This window comes from Tinamus guttatus, unplaced genomic scaffold, assembly GCF_059628265.1.
Source record: "Tinamus guttatus ecotype Peru unplaced genomic scaffold, ASM5962826v1 Tinamus_guttatus_pri_ptg000035l, whole genome shotgun sequence".
Taxonomy (NCBI): domain Eukaryota; kingdom Metazoa; phylum Chordata; class Aves; order Tinamiformes; family Tinamidae; genus Tinamus; species Tinamus guttatus.
This window is the reverse complement of record NW_028288569.1, coordinates 9,706,191-9,712,006: the sequence shown is the minus strand read 5'-3', so window position 1 is coordinate 9,712,006 and position 5,816 is coordinate 9,706,191.

The following is a 5,816-nucleotide window of genomic DNA, read 5'->3' as shown; positions in this document are numbered from 1 at the left end:
GAGGAGCTGTTAATGGTGACAGTGCGGGTAGAGAGCAGTCCCCTTGGCTCCTGCCCTTCAGAGTGCTCCTGCACTGCCAGGGGGAGGCCGCTCGCAAAGATGGAGGGCAGGTGCTGCCAATGGCGGGAGGCTCCTGAGGCCTGGCCAACAGCAGCTGTCCCCCTTGCCTAGAAGCGGGCAAGAAGGACGATCATGGAGTCGCAAACGGGTCGGCAGCAGCTCGAGGCCTGGCAAGCTGATGGAGCACAGCCTCCCAGAAGCCCTTTCCAAAGATGAGAAGGAACAAGAAAGTGTGTGGGGGTAGTCGGCAGGGATTCCCAAAGTGGGAAGCAAAACCCTGCTGTAAGATCACAAAGGCCTTTGCAAGAATCTCAGTTTACCTGAACTAAGGGTGGCTGGTCTTAACGCACTTGATAAGGAGAGGTTTGCTGTGTGACAACAGTGCCACAAACTCCCAAGGATGTTCAAAGGCAGAAGATGTAGTAACGTCTGTGCTAATGTGTTATGAAAGCATGCATGTTGGCTGCTTACCAGGCCATTTAAGGACTATGCAATACCAGAGGACATCACCTGTGCACATGTACGTATGTACATCACTCATATGTTTATTTATTAATCTATATATGATAACTTGGTGTTGGCTTTGTTTTGCTTGGTGCTGTTTTGATTTTAAACACCTGGTGTACGTAAATAGCTCCAAAACGTCTCAGTCTTCATAAAAATAAGCTAGTTTGAACTTTAAGAAGAAAGCTGGCCATCTGTATGCGAGGGCTGTGGAAGATGCATTTAGCAGCGGAAACCTTCAGAGCACTTCCCAGGGAACATTCACGGCTCTCTCCACAAGAGATCCCCACGACACAAGCCTGCTCCATCCTCCTCTTCATGTGCCTTTGAAATGTAGCTGGAGCAAGCACGCAGTACAAGCACTATCCACAGCAGCAGCCTAGGTGTATATAATACATTTAAAGCTTTCTGCCTCCTGACTTCTTTGCTAGCGTGTTCTACTGCTCTCCAGCAGAAGGCTTCTGGGCAGCGCTTTGTGATTAGCGCTCTGGACTTGCAGTGCTTGATGGCACATCCACTGTGAGGACGCAGCAAACCTTGATGGGAGATGACTGGCATTTAGGAGACACCTGTAGCCTTAAGCTAAGACCAGGAACAATGTGGAGATGACAGCCTCCTGGTTGCTTCCTGTAATTCAACAGATCATAGAATCATGGAATGCTTAGGGTTGGAAGGGACCTCTAGAGATCATCTAGTCCAACCCCCCTGCATACGCAGGGTCACCTAGAGCATGTGGCACAGGACTGCATCCAAGCGGGTTTTGAAGATCTCCAGAGAAGGAGACTCCACAACCTCTCTGGGCAGCCTGTTCCAGTGCTCTGTCAACCTCACTGTTAAGAAATTTATCCTTAAGTTCCTGTGGAACTTGTGGTGCTTCAGTTTGCGGCCATTTCCTCTAGTCCTATCAGTGGCCACCACTGAAAAGAGACCAGCACCATCCTCTGCACTCCCTCCCTTGAGGTAGTTATAGACACTGATTAGATCCCCTCTCAGCCTTCGCTTCTCCAGGCTGAACAGGCCCAGCTCCCTCAGCCTCTCCTCGTAGGGCAGATGTTCCAGGCCCCTGATCATCCTTGTGGCCCTGCGCTGGACTCTCTCCAGCAGCTCTACATCCCTCTTGTACTGTGGAGCCCAGAACTGGACACAATACTCCAGATGCGGCCTCACCAGGGCTGAGTAGAGGGGCAGGATCACCTCCCTCGATCTGCTGGAGACGCTCTTCTTAATGCCCCCCAGGATCCCATTGGCCTTCTTGGCCACAAGAGCACACTGCTGCCTCATGGTCAACTTGTCATCCACCATGACACCCAGGTCTTTCTCCGCAGAGCTGCTCGCCAGAAGGTTGGTCCCCAGCCTATACTGGTGTCTAGGGTTATTCCTCCCCAGGTGCAGAACCTTGCACTTGGCCTTGTTGAATTTCATGAGGTTTTTCACCGCCCAGTTGTCCAGTCTTTCCAGGTCCCTCTGGATGGCAGCGCAGCCCTCTGGGGTATCGGCTACTCCTCCCAGTTTCGTGTCATCAGCAAACTTGCTGAGGGAGCACTCTGTGCCTTCATCCAGGTCATTGATGAATAAATTGAACAGGACTGGACCAAGGACTGGTCCCCTGGGGGACCCTGCTAGCTACAGGTCTCCAACTAGACTCTGCACCACTGATCACCACTCTCTGGGCCCTGCCATCCAGCCAGTTCCTAATCCACCTCACTGTCCACTCATCTATCCCACACTTCCGGAGCTTGCCCAGGAGGATATTGTGAGGGACGGTGTCAAAAGCCTTGGTGAAGTCGAGATAGACGACATCCACCGCTCTCTCCTCGTCTATCCAGCCGGTCATTTCATCATAGAAGGCTATCAGGTTAGTCAAGCAAGATTTCCCCTTGGTGAATCCATGCTGACTACTCTTGAGCACCTTCTTGTCCTCCATGTGCCTGGAGACAACGGCCGGTATGAGCCGTTCCATCACTTTTCTGGGGACGGAGGTGAGGCTCACTGGCCTGTAGTTGCCTGGGTCCTCCTTCTTGCCTTTTTTGAAGACTGGCGTGACATTGGCCTTCCAGTCTTCCGGCACCTCCCCTGTTCTCCAGTATCTTTCAAAGATGATGGAGAGCGGCTTAGATATGACCTCTGCCAGCTCACGCAGCACTCTGAGGTGCATCCCATCAGGACCCATGGATTTGTGGGTATCGAGGTTCCTTAGGTGCTCTCTGACCCAATCTTCCTCTACCCAGGGTAGGTCTTCCTCTCCACCAGCTTCTTCTCTTGTCCCTAGGGCCTGGGGCTCTAATGGGCTGCCCTTGGTAAACACCGAAGCAAAGAAGGCATTCAGCAACTCTGCTTTTTCTGTGTTATTTGTAACCAGGGTGCCCATCCCGTCTGCCAGCGGACCCACGTTTTCCCTGATTTTCCTTTTGCTGTTAATGTATTTAAAGAAATTTTTCTTGTTATTTTTACCGTCCCTTGCCAGATTGCGTTCCAACCGTGCCTTAGCTTTCCTTGCTGCATCTCTGCATTCCCTGACCAAGTTCCTGTATTTCTCCCAGGGGACCTGTCCTTTTTTCCACATTCTGTATACTGCTGCCTTCTGCTTGAGCATTGCCACAAGCTCCCTGCTCCTCCACACAGGTCTCCTGCCCCCTCTGCCTGCCTTCCTACACACAGGGATGCACTGTTGCTGGGCGTGGAGGAAATGCCGCTTGAAAACTAACCAGCTCTCTTGGGCCCCCCTGCCTGCTAGAGCTCTAGCCTATGGCATTCTACCGAGGAGGTCTCTGAAGAGGCTAAAGTTGGCCCTCCTGAAGTCCATGATTGCAAGGCTGCTTACAGCCCTGCCTCCTCCTCATTGAATCCTGAACTCCACCAACTCATGGTCACTGCAGCCGAGGCTACCCCCCACCTTAACATCTCCTACTAGGCCCTCCCTATTTGATAGCACGAGGTCCAGTAGCCCACCTCTCCTCGTCGACTCCTCCACAACCTGTGTCAAAAAGTTATCGTCGACGCGCTGCAGGAACCTCCAGGACTGCTTGTGCCTGGCTGTGTTGTCCTTCCAGTTGATGTCGGGGTAGTTGAAGTCTCCCATGAGAACCAGGGCCTGTGACCGTGAGGCAATATCCAGCTGCCTACAGAAGGCCTCATCAACCTCCTCGTCTTGGTCAGGTGGCCTGTAGCAGACACCCACCACAGTGTCTCCCACATTAGCCTGCCCTCTAATCCTTACCCACAAACTCTCAACTCGCTCATCCTCCACTCCCAGGTTGAGCTCCATGCATTCCAGTTGCTCTCTCACATAAAGAGCAACTCCACCACCTCGCCTTCCCAGCCTGTCCTTCCTAAAGAGCACATAGCCTTCCATGGCAGCGCTCCAGTCGTGCGAGCTATCCCACCACGTCTCTGTGATACCAGTAAGATCATGACGCTGGGACCGCACACACATCTCCAGTTCATCCTGCTTATTCCCCTTGCTTCGCGCATTGGTGTACAGGCTTTTCAGGGAAGCAACAGAGGCCACAGGTTTCCCAGGAGGGGTGAAAGAGGACCCTCCGTGATCATTTCCTATCCTCCCTTCCCCACTAGCATACTCCCACTGGACGCCATCTGACCTAGGCTGCGCGGTACTGCTTGCCATGTCTGTGTGACACTCCCCTTCCCCCTTCTTGCCTAGTTTAAAGCCCTCCTAACCAGGTTGGCCAGCCTTTTGGCAAAGAGACGTGTGCCCCTCTTGCTGAGATGGGTCCCATCATTCCCCACTAGCTGGTGGTCATCAAACAGAGTCCCATGGTCACAGAAGCCAAAACCCTGTTGCCAAGCCCAGCGGCGCAGCCAGTTGTTAAGATGCCATATCCACCTTCTCTTCCTTGAATCCATTCCCCTCATTGACAGAATAGAGGAGAACACTACCTGGGCACCCGTACCTTTGATGGCCATCCCTAGGGCTCTGAAGTCCTGCTTGATATCCCTCATTTTCCCCATGGCATCATTAGCGCCCACATGAAACAATACTAGAGGATAATAGTCCGACTCCTGAACAATCCTTGGGAGCCTTTCTGTAACATCCTTTATTTTGGCCCCTGGCAAGCAGCAGACCTCTCTGGATGAGGGGTCCGGTCTACATATCGGTGCCTCCGTGCCCTGTAGCGTGGAGTCACCCACGACGATCACCCGCCGCTTCTTCCGGGTGCTCCTTTTCTCTTTAGGGGGAGCAGCCTTGCAGCATGGACCAGACTGCCTCTCTGGAGAGAGCCCCCTAGATGGGCCTTGGTTCAAGGCCTCCTCTATCTGATCCACAAGTTCCAGGGCCTCGTACCTGTTGAATGTGGTTACAGGTGGAGGTGAGGTGGGCCGTGGAGGGGATCTTCTGCCACCTCGAGTGGGGACCCGTTTCCATTGTTGATTGTCCCTGGATACTGTTAATTCTGCCCCCTCTGCCCTAGGGCAAGAGGGCACTGGATTTTCTGACGGAACCGGGGGGTTCTCAGGGTGGCTTTCCTGGGAAGACTGCAGGATGCAGCTCCACCAGTCTATTTCTCTTTCGCATTCCCTGATGGCCCTCAGCCGTTCTACCTCCTCCTTTAGCTCCGCCACCAGGCCGAGCAGGTCATCCACCTGCTCACACCTAAGGCAGACGGTGTTTTCGCCACTCCCTGGTAACGTGGAGAGGCTCAGACATTCCCCGCAGCCAGAAACCTGGACCGCTGCATGTTTCTGTGGCGGTTCCGTCTAGGTCGCCACAGTCTTCCTGGTGGAAGCTCTCTGCCGAGTGGAGACCATGGCTTTACCTGATCTCCCGCGCCAGATATTTGGACATCTGTCAGGGTTTGGCTCCAAAAATCTGGGAATTCTCAATGACTGTGTGAACAGTACACTCACACTGCTAGCTGCCCTTCAAAGTTAAAGAGCTAATTAGGAGTTAAAGAATGCGGTACGCAGGATGTCCCAGCAATGTGTGCAAGTTACAATGTGTGCGTTGACAAGCTACAAAAAAAAAAAAGTCCCGATTAGAAGAATCCCATTCATTTGGAACAGTAATGTACGTTGCAATTCAAGGATGGTTTCCAAGTAAGTGAGAAGTCAGTGCTTATCTGGTGGCCACTTCAGTTACATCCCCAAGAGAAAGATCTCTATCCTCCACACCAGAGAAGCCCCCTCTTCCACTGAGGGGGAACGAGGCTGCTCACGCTGGAGTCCTCATTTAGGAACTTGAGGTACAGGCTTCGAGTTCCATTGCACAGATCCCGGTTTCTGTCTGTATCACT